Raw genomic sequence first — 17,052 nt, 5'->3', positions numbered from 1 at the left:
AATTATTTTCCTGAAATGAAAGGGTCGTAAGCAACCCACAGTTTCTGGAAAACTTAAATCTGTTTCCAGATTGTGTTCAATGGCACTGAAAAATCACATTATAATTAAAGCTTGCTGCCGTTTCTTTACTTCCTCTACTATAAACGAGTGGCTTCATATTTTCTCTCATTCTTCCTGGGAAGTTTAGTTTTTCTAGCTTGTTCGGAGCATGATTGAATTGTTGGTAGTTCTTTATTAATAATAGATAAAGTAAGAATGCAATCTGTTTAATACATCTATGAATCTTTATGTATATACAACGATACTTTATATTTTAAGAATGTATTTCTCTATTATGTCCAATGAGGGTTATGTTTCATGCAGTGTGTTTTCATTGTTGTATTATAAATTAAAAGCTATTTACACCAATGCCTCAGTAAACCGTTAGTTGTGGAATTACTCCAGATCTTAATATAATTTACATGCTGACATCCTAGCATCTGTTTCCTGCTATGAATTGCTTGTTTGTTCCCATTTCTGCTTAAGCAGGCAAATGTACTAAATACCAATATTTGATTTATAAGAACCATCATAGCTAACACTCTGTTTTCCAGAGCCTTCCAGCCGATTCCCCCAGCAAGCATGCTGAAAGTCACATGCCTCGTCAAGTTTATTCCACATTTTATGACAGTGCTGAAAACATGATTATTTTTATAGTCCCAAACCTCTGATTAGTAAGGGGAACAAAAGTGCCTTTGGTATTGCTGATACTATCATATGCCGACAGCAAGACCATTAATAAATTAAAAACATTGCAACCTGCCTTTGCATAATTGAGCATTTTGAAGGTGGCTTAAATGGGAAAACATCATGATGGGCTGAAATCTAATTCTGGGATTTACACAGGTTTTATGCACGTAAAAGGAAAGGCAATTAGCACTAGCTGAGAATTTTTTATTTTCACCGCTATATTATGAGCATCCTTGGAGTTATCAAGTTAAAAATAGCAACTTGGAAAAGCTGGTAATGAGCGCTGTTATAACAACTACCCAATGAAAGCTGAAACCTTTTCTTCTCAATCCACTTTTCTTTCTCTTTTTCTTTAAAAACAAAAGAAGGAAAAGTGTACATTCTCTCCCTGTAGCTATTCTTTGTACAGAAGGTCCTATCTCTGAGGAAGGCTGTTGCTAATGGTCTTTGAAATGAAGGTTTTCTGAATGGTGAAAAAAGGACTCTCTGTCTCTCTCTTTTAATGGCTGGCTGGACCTTGAAAGAAAACCTAGAATTTTCCTGTAACAATCAGAGGTGAAATTCAGTTAGGCAGCAAAATTTCATAACAAAAGCCCCACAAACTGCAAAGTAGTGCATAGCTTTTGGTGTGACTTTCTTTGTCAGCTTTTTGCATTGTTGGTCAATTTGCTGTCCTGCTGTGGTCAGTGCTTTACTAATAGTCTAGTAAGATCCCATGACTGGCATTCTGCCTTTTTAAAAACCATCTCCATTGCTACAGTTAAGAATCTGAATTTCTAAATCAGCTGTGATGGCTGTTGGCTTCTTTCATTATTAGTATTATTCATGCGCTGGTAGGAAAGGAAGAATATTGAACCGTAATTAGGAGCTGGTAAAATGCTACTGGAACAAACTTGAAAAGGTCAGTTTCCAGGCAAGAAGCATTTCAAAGACAGTGTCTTAATTTTTTCTTCTTTTTCTTGTGTCTTAATCGTTGTTGTTATAGCAATGTTTCAATTCCTTGTTCTTAACTGGGGAGGAAGCAGTAATTGTGTGAGAATCCCATTGCAGTGCAAAATGGTAATGCTAACCTTTCTAATTTGTTGTTACTGTTAGATTTTAATTATTAAGTGCAAAGGGAAAGCTTCTGAATAGTGTGAAACATCGTTGTAAAGAAGCAGTGTACATATTCTCTAAATTCGGCATTTAAACTTTAAGCAGTGTTTTTAAAAGGTCTCTGTTTAAGCTGTTGTGAAAGAAATTGGGAAATGTGAGAAAATGAGTCTGTACAAATAGTAAAGTGCAGCTTTAAAGAAAGGAAAAATCAGCTGATCTTGTGCTTGTGGAAGTACTAATATAGCAGAGAGAAATTTCCTCCAAATGAGACACACTTGTAGGAATTGTGGCATGATACTTAGCTTAGTCATAAAAAGATAAGACCTACTGAAATGAATGGACTTAAGTAACACTCACATGGATGTAGGTTAACTGAGTAATTATAACCAATATTTTCCCTCAAACATTTGCACTTAGAAGTAAAAGGAGAACTGAACATAGTGGGTTTTGTGTGTTTATACAATGGGCAGTGTAAATATTGATGGATTAGGATACAGTCTTCCGCTGTCTGCCTATATGCCTTCATCTTATATGCTTGATTGTTGATAGGAGATTCATACTATATGTATGTATGTATGTATGTGGCACCCAACTGGCAGTTGAATATTGATGAAGATGGAGTTGTTTGAAACCACTAAGAAACTGTAGCTGTTTAATTAATTGAATTTTTCTGGATGCTAAGGGATTTACCCAAGGTCATGTCTATGTTCAAGAAGGAATGGCTTCTTCTTATTGAATAATAGACTGGCTGAAAAGGTGTCCTGATGCTTCCTTGATGCATCTATATTTGTTTGAGTACTTAAACAGAGATTCCCCACCCAGCTATCATCTTTAGCATTGCTACTTATTGACCTATAACAGCTGTCTGCGTGCAGATCTGTATAACGGATGATATGGGTTACATTTCCTGGAATAGTTTATGTTTCAAGAAGCCTTTCTCATTGCAGGGGGCTTGGATATACCTGACCATCAGGTCCCTCAAGCCCTGAAGTTCTACATCCACATGTCTTTCCTGACACGATAAAAACAAGGCTGACTTGGAATCGCCCTCTTCCTCTAACACAGAATGGGTTTTTGATTTTCCAGCATTGCCTGCAGCTGTTGTTGAGCAAGAGTAGCGATGAAGGGAAGAGCTGATCCTGCAGTTACATAACAGTGGGCTGTGAGAGGGGTTCTGTGGGCCAGTGGGATTACAGGTGATGCCTGTGTGGAAAAGCTGCAGTTGTGAGAACCCTCTGAGTCATTCATAAATCTCATGTGTATACTTACACTGTTGGATATTTCCAGTATTTTCGTGTTTGCTTGTTGTTGTTGTTGTTGTTGTTTGGCTTTGAAAGTATGCCTAAGGAAGGCTTATTCAAGGTGGAGCTACTCTCTACATTAGGTGTGCCATGCTGATTTGCATAGCCAAAAAATTGCAATCCTGTGTAGGCCAATTTTTATGCCCCTAACATGACTTGGAACATTGGCTTCTACCAGCAGAGGTGAGGAGTCTCACATCATGATGGCATCAGATTATTTTGTGTGTGTATTTAAAATGTGCTTTGCGATAATAATAATAATAATAATAATAATAATAATAATAATAATAATGCAGATCGCCTCCTCTTTCGTCATCAAATCAGTCTTTTAATGAGCATGGAAGTGCAATAATGTGTCCTTCTCAGCTTATCTGCATGTATGTCAAATGTGTGTGCATGTGTGAGTGTGGGGTGGTCACATCCACCACTGACATGTGGACCCTGGAGAGTTGGCAGAGAATGAATGTGGCCCTTGGGGCAGAAAAGCTTAGCCACCTCTGCATTACATAGCAACCCACCTCTTTGTGAGCATTAAAGTAATCTTATGTGAAAGTAAATTAAACATCCTCTGTAATCTTTTTCAGGGTGGCTCATAGGGGACCCAAAATAATTGCTTGAAAAGCCACATCAGACTCCAAAACAAGGAGTTATAATGGTATATGTGTTATTAATAGAATGTTGCCACATTCAGTCACATGTGCATTAAAACCGTTGCTGTTGATTTACATTCATCTGCAGAAAGACGAACAATTATTTTTGGGTGTGTGTGTTTTCCCTTACTATTGAGAAATCCTGACTGGTTCAAGAATAGTAAAATTTGTTCTAGAATTTGGTCCAGTTGGCTTTCCCCTGTTTTTAATTTATTTTGTTGGGTGGGTTTGAATTAAATCATTTGCATATCTAAGGAGCATTGTGTTGTCTACTCTTTGCCTGCATTCGGGTTGTTTTGCTTTTTAATGACTGTTTTCACCAGGCTGGAGTGATTGTAAAAGCTTTTACTAGACTTGCCTTCAAGACCATCTGCAGCTGTTTTCTCTATCTTAGGAAACTGAGGACGTTATTTAGCACAAGTAGGAATGTGAGAATTTGTCCATTGATTATATCATTTTGCTGCTTAAGGCCTAAATGAATTGTGCTGTAAATCTGTGGTACCTAATAGTCACTTAACAATGATGTATTATTTTAATATTGGAAGAAACCATTTGGCTGCATTTTGGAAATGCCTGAAATATGCATTCCGGAGTGTATTTCATATGACTGGATTCAGAAACTCAGGTTTGAAAATGAGTCTCTTCTATAATTAGAAATAATTTATCTTGAAAGTTAGTTGTTATGTGACTTTCCAGGGCAAAAATCATTAACTGTGTGTTGTGGTTATTGCTATTTTAAAGACCACTGTTGCTAAGTTCCACACCCTGAAAATATTGGGTGAAATCCAGTGCTACTATTCTCCTTGTTGAATGACTTTTGATATAGTGTAAGAGAATGAACACATAAGAGAAGGGGAGCCATTTTGCCAACTCTGTCCTGCAGTCCACTGTGCCATCTTCCAGGCTATTTGGAGTGGAGGAGGCTGCTAAAGGAAGGGGACCCTGTGGAAATTGCCTCTGCTTCTCTTAACTAGCACATGCCTTGGTGAGATCAAATGATGTTCTGCTCACATTGCATTTTGCCCAATATTACCAAGAACATCTGGTAGTTGCTCTGTCACAATAAAACTTAACCTTCAAAATTGACGTTTTGAGCAACATGATGTAAAAGCAAGAAGGATGGATTCCCACACTCCAAGCTACAGTACTTCAGCAATCAAATTAAAATAATAAGAATTGCAACCTTGTTAGGAATCTGTCTGCTATTTTCTGAAGCGGCGATTGATTCAAGAAGCCCACAAGTTCATGTTCTCCAGAGTGCTGGGGTCAGTTGTCTTTACTCCCTCAGGATCATTACTGCTAGTGGCCAAGGCAACCCAGCCAGATGGGTGGGGTATGTATGTATGTATGTATGTATGTATGTATGTATGTATGTATAAACAAATAAAATGAAATAATTATCCAAATGTATTAGTACTTCTCAGCAGAAGGGATAAATAATTGCTAAAAACCAGCCATGATAGTGAAAGGCTCCTCTCTCTCTCCCCCACCCCCATTCGTCTCCCCCCACCCAAATATACCTAGCATTGATTTGAAAGTTTAGCACCACAACCACTGGTGTACACTTTATCAGCTTAAAACACATTAGCATGTTTGGATGTGTTTCAAGTGCCCCAAGTGCACTAATGATGCTTGTTCTACTTGGAAGAGAGCTGAGAAATATATCTGCCTTTGTCTGTAATGAATACCTGATTTGATTACACATACATCGAAAACATTACCTATTCTCAATCCATAAACTGCAGGAAGGGTTAAAAACCATTTTCCTGGCCTTCTCTGAGTTACATTGTGTTTAGTTTGGCAGATACATAACTGATCTGACCCAGGTAGCCTAAATAATAGAGAGGAAAGGTAAATGAACGAGGGTTTGTTTCAACTCCTCTGACTCATATTGCTCTTCTGAAATTCGGTCAGGTTGTTCAAGCCCTCCTTATTGTAAAGCAACAGAAACTGAGATTCTCCTGTAGTGATTGCACAGGTATTAAAAGAAACAAAGTCTTCAAACTGATACATTGTGGCATGGATGTCCATAGGCAACTTCTTGCTTCATCACATGAGTAAAATGGACTGAGAAAGAGATGTCTATGTATGTGGGGTTGAGGACGTACAGTGAAGAACAGCCCAAGTTAACAAGGTGAAAACCATAGATAATGTGAATCAGTGCTGAAGCACTAAACATATAAAGAATGTTATCAGATTATACTTAAAATAGAAAATTCTTGTTTTTCTAGTGATAAAATATAACCCATAATCCTTGTTGAAAACCCTGGGAAATAAAATCGAATGCTGGAATGAATTCCAATTGCCCTCTGAAACGGTCTTGTTAAGTAGAGTGACCTTGAGGTCAGAGAGGGAATGTTTGGGGAGATTGAAAATGTTCCCTGACTCGTGTCTGTACATTTCTATTCTGAAAGTCAGATTACTGCCCGTTTATTCTTGTGCAGAGTGACTTTCCTGTTTGCCTGATGAAAACTCCTGAAGGGCATTGATGGCAAGTGATAGTGCACATGGCATTAGTTAATATGCTGGTGTTTGGAATGTGGATGGAATGGTCAATGACCTTAAGTGTATTACCAAGGTAGCACAAGGAACAGAGAGGACACTTGTTTACCCGTTGGTGGCCTAGGAGTGTTGGTGGATAGTGATTTCTGAGTGGCCTAAAATGAAGGGTGGTCCTTTCCTCTACAGCCTGCTTGAGAAGATCATCTTTTCCTAGATCACTTGAAAGTCCCTGATGGAAGGATCTTCCTCTGTTGAAATCTATCTAAGGACAACAGAGTACATTTTCAAGTACACTGGCAATAATGAGCACTAAGCTTGGATTCAGACACCAGATAATTATGAGGGACAGAATGCTAAGTATCTGCTTAACCTCTTGTAATTAACCAAGCTGAAGGGAGGCCAAGCTTAGACACCCTGCATAGCACACACATGCTCCTATGCTGAGCATATCCAGAAGGCACTCAGAATAAAACACAAGGTTGGGAATGCAGATATATGAAAATGGATCTTTCTTGACATCCTTATATTAAGGAAAAGAAAAATGCTACTGTTTCCCAACATGTGTGACAAACCTCATAAAAGCTGTTCACTTGACTCCCCGTGGCAAGTAACAGTTGCCACCAGACAATTAGGCAATTGACAAATAATAACTGAGCAATCCTAAACATACAAAGAACAAGTCCTCACTGAATTTAGTGGGACTTACTTTTGAGTAGGCATGCTTAGGATTACACTGCAAGGCTGCAGCCATACATACACCTAATTTGGAGCAAACCCCATTGAATATAGCAAGACTTATTTTTGAGTAAAAATTCATTGTTACTTTTGTGCCTTATTTGCAAAGTTCATACACATTGCAACCTGTTTTTTCATTGTTTTCCTGCCCTCGTGAAAGTTGGTTGGGTGAAAGTCGGGCTTTAAAGTTGCACTGTGGTGTAATAAATTTATGTGTTGGGCTTTCACTTATTGGCATTCCTCATGAAAGATGCTAGTAACACATACTTTGAAATAATGACAGATATATTTTGTATAGAAAAAGCTACTGGATCTCAGTACAGAATAATACTGAGATAGACCAATCATGTTTTATCCTTTTATTTCTATTCAAGTCCAAATTCTGGAGAAACCATGGAGCATGAAGGAACAAACATGTAATACTGTCAATAAAGAAAGGTCACTAGTTCCTTACATGTACTGTAAAATTCAATGCAAATGTGTTTAAGTGATTCTCCTGTTTGTTCTTTACCCCCTTTAAAAATGGATATATCATTATAATTAGATACGTGGTATTCAGAAAAGTGGTATAAACCATGTCTCTGTAGTTTGCACCAAAAATAGCACTGTAGTACTTTAAAGGAAGACACGTGTCTGAAAATACACGCTCTGGCAATTATTGTAACATGTAGAAGCAGGTTTCCTTTGTGACTCCTGGCACATATTCCCCTTCAAATATCATAGAGCTCATCACAATAAATGTAATGTAATGTAATGTAATGTAATGTAATGTAATGTAATGTGATGCCCCTAAGTGACAAAGTAGCCTCTGGACATAGATGCCAGCTCCTAGGGGCTGAGGCACTTTCTCCCCCATCCATTTTTTAGGGGGGCGGCCCCCTTCAGTGTTCAAAGGGCATTTGGTTCCACCTCCTGGTTCCTTGTGATATCAGGACGTCATGGCAGGCCCCCTCAATCATCTTGAAAAGTTGGCGCCTCTGCCTCTGGGTAAGGAAACTGGGTGGGGGAGGACAAATTCTCCAACAGTTTTGTGGGAGATGGGGCTTACCATTAGCATGATGGACAGTAGTATAACTCCTTTGTTCCTCCCCCAAAACCTTTTAGTTTTATTTTATTGCAACTACACATGTTCATAAATGATCTAGAATTAGGAGTCAGCAGTGAGATGGCCAAGTTTGTTGATAATGCCAAATTGTTCAGGGTCGTTAAACCAAAAGAGAGATGGTGAAGAGCTTCGAAAGAGCCTCTCCAAGCTCTGTGAATGGGTGAGAAAATGGCAAGTGCAATTCAGTGTACACAAGTGTAACATGATGCATGTTGGGGCAAAAAAATATTTTTTTTTTTTTAAAAAATCATAATTTCACATATACACTCATGGGGTCTAAACTGGCAGTCATTGACCAGGAATGAGACCTTGGGGTCATAGTAGATAGCTTGATGAAGATGTCGACCCAGTATGTGGCAGCCATGAGAAAGGTAAATTCCACGCTAGGCACCAGAAGGAAATGAACTGAAAAGAAAACTGCTGATATAATAATGCTGTTATACAAATCAATGGTGTGACTGTATTTGCTTTGAGCAGTTCTGGTAATCTCACCTCCAAAATGATGCCGTGTTGCTGGAAAAGGTTCATTGAAGGGCAAACAGAACAACCATGGGTGTGGAAAATGAGGAAAGGTTGCAGCGTTTGGGAATTTTTAGCTTGGAGAAAAGGTGAATAAGAGGTGACATGACAGAATTTTAAATTATACCTGGCATAGAGAAAGTGAATAAAGAAGAGCCTTTCTCCCTCTTTCGTAACACTAGTACTTGTAGACACTGAATGAACCTGAATGATGGAAGATGCAGGACATATAAAAGTGTCTTGTTAAACTATGGAGCTCGCTCCTATAGCAGGAAGCGATGGCAACTAATTTTGGTGGCTTTCAAGGAAGATTAGACAAAATCATGGATGATAAGGGTTATGTTCTGTCCCCATGGTCAGAGGCAGTAATGCTTCTGAATACCAGTTTCAGGAAACCACAGGAGAGGGAGAAGGCTGTTTCTTGTGGGTTTCCCACAGGCATCTGGTCGGCCACAGGATGCTTGTCTAGATGGGTCATTGGTTTGCTTCAACAGGTTCTTCTTAGTTTACATATGGCAGCAGCAGCAGCAACTGTGTTTGTAGCCTAGCCACCATTTCTGCATACTGCACAGTGCCCTGTACATGATGGAGTGCTGTGGAAGAACAAATGGTGGCAGCCACAAAAAGTGGTGGGGAATATTCAGGGAAATTCTGTAGAGTGGGCTTCTTTTGGGGGAGTCAAAAAAAGGGAAAAATCAACATTTTTTAAAGTAAAAAATGTCTTCTAAGAAATCTCATCTCATCCCAAGGTAGGTAAGTAGAAGATGCTGAAGGAGGGGACCTAAGGTATTATAAGGATGGGTTACAAATGCACAAATATCTCTGTTTTCATTGTGAAATATTGCAAGCTTTGGGGGGGGGTATATTTCTATATTAAAATTTCCCTTTCTGTAACCTCTAAAAATAAGATTCTACAGGGCTTTAACAATGACAGCCAGACCTTTATCCGCACATAAAGGAAATGTGCATGTTGCAATGTCTCTCCTTTGAGAAGAAAAATGAGTAAACATAATGAAAGGGAAAGTGTGTTCTGTTGTTCTCTGACCTGTTCCCATTCTGCAGCAGAGTGCTAGAAATGTTTCTTCCTTCATTACATAAACTGTTAATTGGCCTTTGAATTCTGGTTTTGATCCAATTCCATTAAATCTGGCTGGCAACGTCGCCGTCCCCTCTTAATTAAAAGCTGCATTAGATCTTAAGGTGCTTGCCTTTGGTAGCTAATAAATTCTGGCTATGTGACTTGTGGTCAGATAGCGATCTCGTTTTAACTAGATTTAGAAATTGCCCAGCAATTTAAGTTGGAGTTTTCATATATAATAGTAAAATAAATAAATAAACACATTAACAAAAACAGCATTGGTTAATAATATAAATTAAATTATCTCTGTTTAGTTTATGGCTCTGAGTGATCTTGTTCCAGTGTACTGTACAGAAATTGATTGGATATGTCCAGACTTTTTATGATTGCTTTTAAAGGTGTTGTACCTTTATAACTGCGGTTGATGTGGTTACTAGTTTGTCCCATTAGAGTTTCTGTACTCTGGCTCTCATGATTAGAATTATGTTCAAGGAGAAAGCAGGAAAAGGTTAGGCTACTAGAAAGATGGTGGATGGACAAGGAAATATACTATTAGACTAAGTTTCTTGTTCTGAATCCAACTCAGGAAGTAGTTACCAAGAAGATGAATATTTTGGGAGATTTCATTAACTGTATGTGTGACAACCATTTTTTTTTAAAAATATGTTGTCCTAAAGAGAATTGGGAGAAAGGGGGAAAGCAGAAGGGATTGTGTAGCTACAATGGTGTGACATGCCAGAAGCCCAAGTCTTCATGCTCATATACATGAATTATCCTTTTAAGTTGCATTGAGTTGGTTCTGGATTATCTGTTGATTAATTAACCATCTAATCCTTTGCAAAAGTAGGACCTGTTGAGTTCAATGAGATGTGCTCCCAGGCAAGTGTATAAATAATGCAGCCTTTGGTAGCAATCCTATATCCAGTTCCATGTGAGTAAGCCCATTTGGTCATGAGTCCACATGCCTTTTTCATTGTTTACTTAAGTGCACACACAATTTACTTGAAGCCTAAAGCAACAGTCTTATGACATTTCCTTGGAAGTTGGTCCCATTTGAACCATGTGCACATACTTCTGAATAAGCATGCAATAACTTGGTTCAAGTACAAGGTTGCCAGCATTATAACTGTCTCCTGTGTCTTTTTACAGAAGCACAGGAAGCAGGCCTGTTAAAACATTGGTAGCTCTGCTGAGATTTATCTTCATTCAGGACCTGCAACTTCACTCAGGTATTTGACAAAGCAGAATGGGCAGTAGGATCTAGAATACCATGTGCTTCTGCATTCTTAAATGATAATTGATAAGATGCATCCTCATGTTTTGCTAATTAACTGTCAAAACTTCAATCTTCATGGAACTAACTATGAGCTATACTTAAGACAGAGTTGATAGGCCTAGACCATGAGAGGACTTTCTGTCTTCTTATCCTACCTATTAAATAATCATTATGGCAAAGGGGGCGAAATACAATAAACTATGTTCTAATAAACTCCAAAGTTAAAAATGTAGAAGTTAAAGCAACTAAAAGATCAGACACATTGAAAGGCTAGCATTCATATTAAAACTGGAGATTGCCATTGGAAAAAGTACATATTAGGTGCTCATTAAAAATTGAGCCTATGGTTCTTTTTGTACTTAAAATAGCCCTTCAAATAGAGGACTGAACCCTATAAAGTAGGGCCCGTGGCCACCCTGAGCATCCAAGTGTTGTGATGTCCTGAGAAACTGCCTTGTGGAATTTCCACCTTTCATTCCACCTTTTTATAGGAGCATTGTAGACCTAGCAACCCTGCCTAAAAGCAGTCTGGCACAATGCAGTCATGCATATGAGAAACCTACTGAGTTACAGAGTTTGGTAACAAACAGGTCAAGAGACTCTCTGGCGTCCTCCATTTTGTGGTGTTTCACAGTCGGCTACCAGTAGGTGGCCAATTGAGAAGATGAAGCCTGCTGGTCTCTCTCTTTCCTTTGTTGTCATATATAATTGGCATGAGGAATCACAGTTGTGCTGGAGGTGTTGGCACCCCTGTGCTCCCCTCTTCAGCAGCAGTCACTTGTGAGGTGTGATGCCTGGTTTCTGCTGCCTTTTGATTTGCTCCCTGGCTGCCTTGCTGTCAGCTACTGTATGAACTTTGCAGGGCTGTGGGGCTCAAATTATTAAAATTCAGAGATACCTCATTAATTTGTGCTGCTTTGGATGCTGGACTCGGTGACCTGCCTGAACTGAGATTGCAAGCAAATCTTTCTGACCCCCTCAAAATTGTTTGGAAAAGGAAGTTAGGCATATATTGTTAACTTGCCTGTGGAAAAGTAACTACTGCTCAAACGTGCCCCTTACTGCTGTAAGACATTGCAAAAATAAAAATAAAAATAAAAAATGTATTAACAGTAGGCCAGCAGACACATATGAAATTTCATTTGCATAAATTGCCCTTTCTCATTTTCGATATTCTTATGTGACTCGGTATTAAAAATTACTAGCCTAGCTTTGCTAATATTAGCAGTAGAGCCCTTTCGGAGTAATCTAAAAATGTTCCAAGGGGCTAAATAATTCAAATTGCCTCAGGTCTACACACACACACCCTGGTGAAATGAGTGCATCTTCATTGTCTAAGAAAATGGATGAGGAATAGGAGGTCATCCGAAGCCTCTCATTTATATGATAATTACAAATAAGCAGTGGCTAGTGATTCAGGATACAAATCATTTGCTCCTATGAGACCAGTGTGTTTGCTAAACAGGAAGTATGTGATTATGTCCTGCTAATTAGTTTCCAGGTGATGGGAAGAATGCAGTGCAAAGGAGGCCCAGTTTAGCAACTGCACAGCCCCACTATTTCTCTGTAAGGCAGTTATCTTGTAATTGAATTACTGCCTTTAATTAATACATGCATCTAAATTAAGAACATGTGTATGTTGTGTGGAAATGCAGAGTGGAACACTGATAGTTATGCCCTGATAGTGATACCCGTCTGTGTTTCCATGTAGGTAGGACATCACAGGAGATTAATGACAGAAAGGAGGGGAGCAAAATGCAGAGCTAATGCAGAATGCGAAACCGTATTTGTGAAAAGGTGTGCAAGTTAGCCTGTTTTCCAAGTCAAGGAGATGGAGAAATCAGAGGGCAAAAAGCCATGCTCTGAAATAATGGAGTAATACTTGCAGGCAAATAGAAAGTTGACTAAAATAGAAAGCGAATAAAGAACCTTGTTGAAAAGGAAAGGGATAGTCATATAGAACAGACAAGGAAGGACAGGAGAAAAGTGAAAAATAATGAGAGATTCTATTGTAAGAGAAGTCTATTATTAATCTAGGGCAATGATGGAGCACAGACTAATGAATTTATGTCCCACCTGTTGTTTTTAATCTTTCAGGTGTCCAGACAGCCTCCTTTTAAAGGTGCAAGCAGAATGGCATTATCATTTGAAATGCAATGAAAAACAGTAAAATGGGAACAATCATTACTTTAACTGCTTCATGATCGCCCCGGCATTCGTATTTCAGTCTGTGGCTTCCTGAATATGTGCCACAAGGTATTTCTAACAAATAATGCAGTTAAGTGTATTGCTAGAAAGGCAAGAGATTCAATGTAACGCAAAACCCGCAGACTTCTAGATATTAGTAATGTCAAGAAAGAAGGCAGATTTTAATATGTCTTAAGAGCCCTGGGGGAAATGTAGATATTATGACAAGCCTACACTAAGATTCTACAGGCTATGTGATATGTTATCAGAAGGAATGCCTCCATAATAGAAAATTAAGACTAGCAAAGAGGTAAAATGCACAATTATAATCTGGAAGCTTTCACTGTACAAAGCATCTATATAAACAAAGTGCTTTTCAGTGAGACAGTTTATATACAGCCCCAGCCTGCTGCAAAAAGAGGAAGAAAATGAGATGTGGTTGATAGTCCTTGCCTGGCAGCAAGTTACAGCCCTCTTCACTCTTAGCTGGTAGTTGCGAGCAAGCACCCTTGAATTCAATTGACATATATAGGATTGTGCTCTTCATTTACAAAATGTAGTCTATGTGTTATGACGCATTGCACCTAGTCCATCCTGTGGCCCCAATATTCGGACTCTGGAGCAGGCCAATTCACCATATGCTGCCTTGTGATCTACTCATCCCAAACCTGTTCCCAAATCCATTTTGGGGTAATGCTGCTAAAGGGTTTCAAAAGTTCTTCTTCTTCTTCTTCTTCTTCTTCTTCTTCTTCTTCTTCTTCTTCTTCTTCTTCTTCTTTTAAAAAGTTAGGTGGGGTGCACTAGCACCCACAGGACCAGATCCACTCATTTAACAACAGTAGGTGGATCCGTACGGTGCTGGTTGCTGCACCTTTGCGAGTGGCTTCCCATATGCATGCAAGGTAGATCTGATTCTGTAAAGGGAGCAAGAACATGAAGGAATAGAGGCTTGCTGGGAAAGGCACTCAACCTTCTCCTTTGAAGATGCAGCCATCCAATAGGCATCACCTTTCCACAGTTTCTCAACCCTCTTCTCACTTATGCCAGGCCCTCCTTCTTGCCTGACATCCTGCCCCAGGAGAGCCTTGGGTGGGCCACTCAAATGGGGCTGCAGCAATCTGAGGCTGTGCCAACCTGACTTGAACAAGGCCTGAATCCGTCTGAATAGGCCTGATCAGGCTTTAGATTTGGACCTTGGCTGAATCTGGTGCATAGTCCTGGTGTTCAGAACTGAAGATAATATAGCAATACAGTGGATGCTTGGGTTGCTAACGCGATCCATGCTGGAGGCACGTTTGCACCATGTGATGCAATTTGGTGCTTCTGCGCATGCACAAAGCGTGATTTAGTGCTTCTGCGCATGCGCGAGTGCTGAAACCTGGAAGTAACCCGTTCTGTTACTTCTGGGTGCGGCGCAGTGCGCAACCCGAAATCGTGCAACCTGAAGCAGCCGTAACCCGAGGTATGACTGTAATTACTAGTATCCATAAATAGCTTTATCTTTCATGAATTTGTATTCGGATATAGGGATAGGCTCCTGTTCCTTTAGAAATTTAATGGGTTTGACCTGCCCTGCATTCCATAACTGATATATGGTTTTACTAGGAGAATGTTCAGATTCATTCCAAAAGTGGAATATGCCACACTTTTCAGTCTCTTTGTATCTCTCCCCCCCTCACTTCTGTTACCAATAGTCATGGGGGAGAAATTCAGATCAGTTTACATGTAAAGGTGAACCTATATAATTGGTGCATCTAAACAAATTAGGATAGCTGAAACACATATATCCTTTGAAATTTGCACTTCTCTGAATTTTGCAATGCAGTTCTGTAGTCAAGTAACATGTTCAAAAATGCATATACTGGGGTAAGGTGTGCATAAAATTGAATATATTAGTGAAAATAACATACAAAAATAATTACACTGGGCAAGATTACAAGAAGAAATGAAGAAAGTTCTACTAAACTTCATGCACTTAAAAATAATCACAAACAGATATAGAAATGTGCCGATTCCATGGGAAAGACCCACCCACATGGTCCTGATATTCATACGAGAGCCCAGCAGCTTGCAATCATCATGGTACAGGGTATATTAGTTCTTTTGGCAGTACAGGGATAGATGAGCTACTTGTCTGACTCATATAAAGCAATACTTCTTACCATAGGATTATGCTTGGTCCTCAAAAGGGTCACTAGATTGCCACATAGTGAAACCTGGTCTCCTCCTCCTGTCTTTCAATTTATTGCTGTTTATTACATTTATATCCAACTTCTGTGCAATGAAGCCATGGTCTGTTCGCACCTCCAATTTATTCTCACAACAAGGCTTGTGGTAGGTGTGAAATAATGACTGGATTCTAATGTGAGTTTTATGGCTGAATGAGGATTTGAACCTGCACCACCCACTTGTAGTCCCAACACTCTGTTACTACCCTGCATGGGCTGTTACAGTGGTTGAATTATCCCTGCATTAAAGAAGGGCAGCTCTAATGTCCGAGTGAGCCCAACTCCTGCTTACAGTGCGATTCCAGAATGGATTGCATTGGTGAAGGAGACTAGAAAGTAATCTTACCTCCTGTGTATTGCAGAGTCAGCAGCTCATTGCCTGCCTACCTTGGTATATTTGGTATGCTTGGTAAAGCTTTTAAGGTTGCTCGTGTCTTGGCCAGTCATTTTGCAGTTTGGCCAGTGTATTTCTAATTTAGGCTTTAGTTAATATGGGCTATTTGGAAGTTTCCACTGCCCAGTAGACTGGAGTAAAATGCAGAGAAGTGACACAGTATTCAAGCAGTCAGTGCAATATGACTGGGGAACAAAAAGTGGATGATGAGAAATGCTTCCTCGGTAAGCTTTTTATTTGTTTGCTTGCTTGTTGAAATGTCTTGGATTGAAATGGCTTTGAAAGAGCACTTCTTAGATAATCCTAAAGTGGCTATTCAATGATGGTTCAGGAATGGCATGGTCCCCTTGAAGTAAGTAGCTGTTGAATTGCTCCTTGAGGCAGGTCCAAGCCTTTGTTAAAATATTCTTTTCCTGCGTGTCACTGTGATTATGACACCCTTCATCTTGAGTGCATGCATCATGTGGCACGCTCAGTCCCTTTCAGCTTGATCTTGGGCTCTCTACCCAAAGGCCCCATTTTAGATTTCAGAATGAGAGCAACTTCCAACAAAGCTGCAGCCATTTTAGTGTGCAGGGAAACAAATATAAGCTACAACGACAAGCTCGGCAGGAAAGGAGAATGCCAGAAGAAACGGGAGATCACGGTATGGAGTCCCAACCTTGGAAAACTGAATGCAAATAAAGAGAGGCAATAGAAATCAGAACCAGGAGCGGGGAACAGGATCTTACAGGCAGATCTGCAGTGACATCTGGTGACCTTGTTTTGTCTGCATGGTTTGAAAAAATAATAATCAAATTTTCAGGTAAAGGCACAGAACTTTGACCAGCTGTTCACCAGGGCTTGCAAAGCACCTTGCATTGAGCTTTGCAGCTGCTTCTGATCAGCTGATTAGGGGTGCCTGGAAGCTCCCTTTTGGCCCAGCTGTGTCTTTACCTACTTTGTCATCCATTTCTCTCTCCTTTGTATGCATGCAAGATCTCTAGCACCAAAGAGACCCCTTGCGGAGCTAATGACCCTCTAACTGTAGCCAGGATAATCTGGTCCTGATGTTACATAATCTGGTAACCTCATGGTTGGATTGTTACAAGGTGCCATATGTAAAGCTACTATTGAAGACAACCCAGAAGCTTCAGGAATGTGGCTGCCAGTGTGTTCTGGCTATATTCCACTGTGCCTGGACCCAATTAAAATTAAGAGACCTAAAATGGCTTGGCATCCAAATATCTGAAAGGGCACCTCTTCTTATTCCA

At 39.6% G+C, this 17,052-nt stretch overlaps 1 long non-coding RNA gene across 1 annotated transcript in view; it reads left to right on the top strand.

Moving 5' to 3' along the window:
• The window catches only part of LOC117054212, a 59,004-nt gene that overhangs the window by 18,384 nt on the left and 23,568 nt on the right, over window positions 1-17,052 (top strand). The window contains exons 2-3 of the long non-coding RNA XR_004427462.1: window positions 10,864-10,943; window positions 13,088-13,246. This is a non-coding gene — a long non-coding RNA (uncharacterized LOC117054212). The remainder of the gene's footprint in view (window positions 1-10,863; window positions 10,944-13,087; window positions 13,247-17,052) is intronic.

The sequence above is a fragment of the Lacerta agilis genome, chromosome 10 (assembly GCF_009819535.1).
Source record: "Lacerta agilis isolate rLacAgi1 chromosome 10, rLacAgi1.pri, whole genome shotgun sequence".
NCBI lineage: Eukaryota > Metazoa > Chordata > Lepidosauria > Squamata > Lacertidae > Lacerta > Lacerta agilis.
This window is presented reverse-complemented; position numbering and strand designations above follow the sequence as displayed.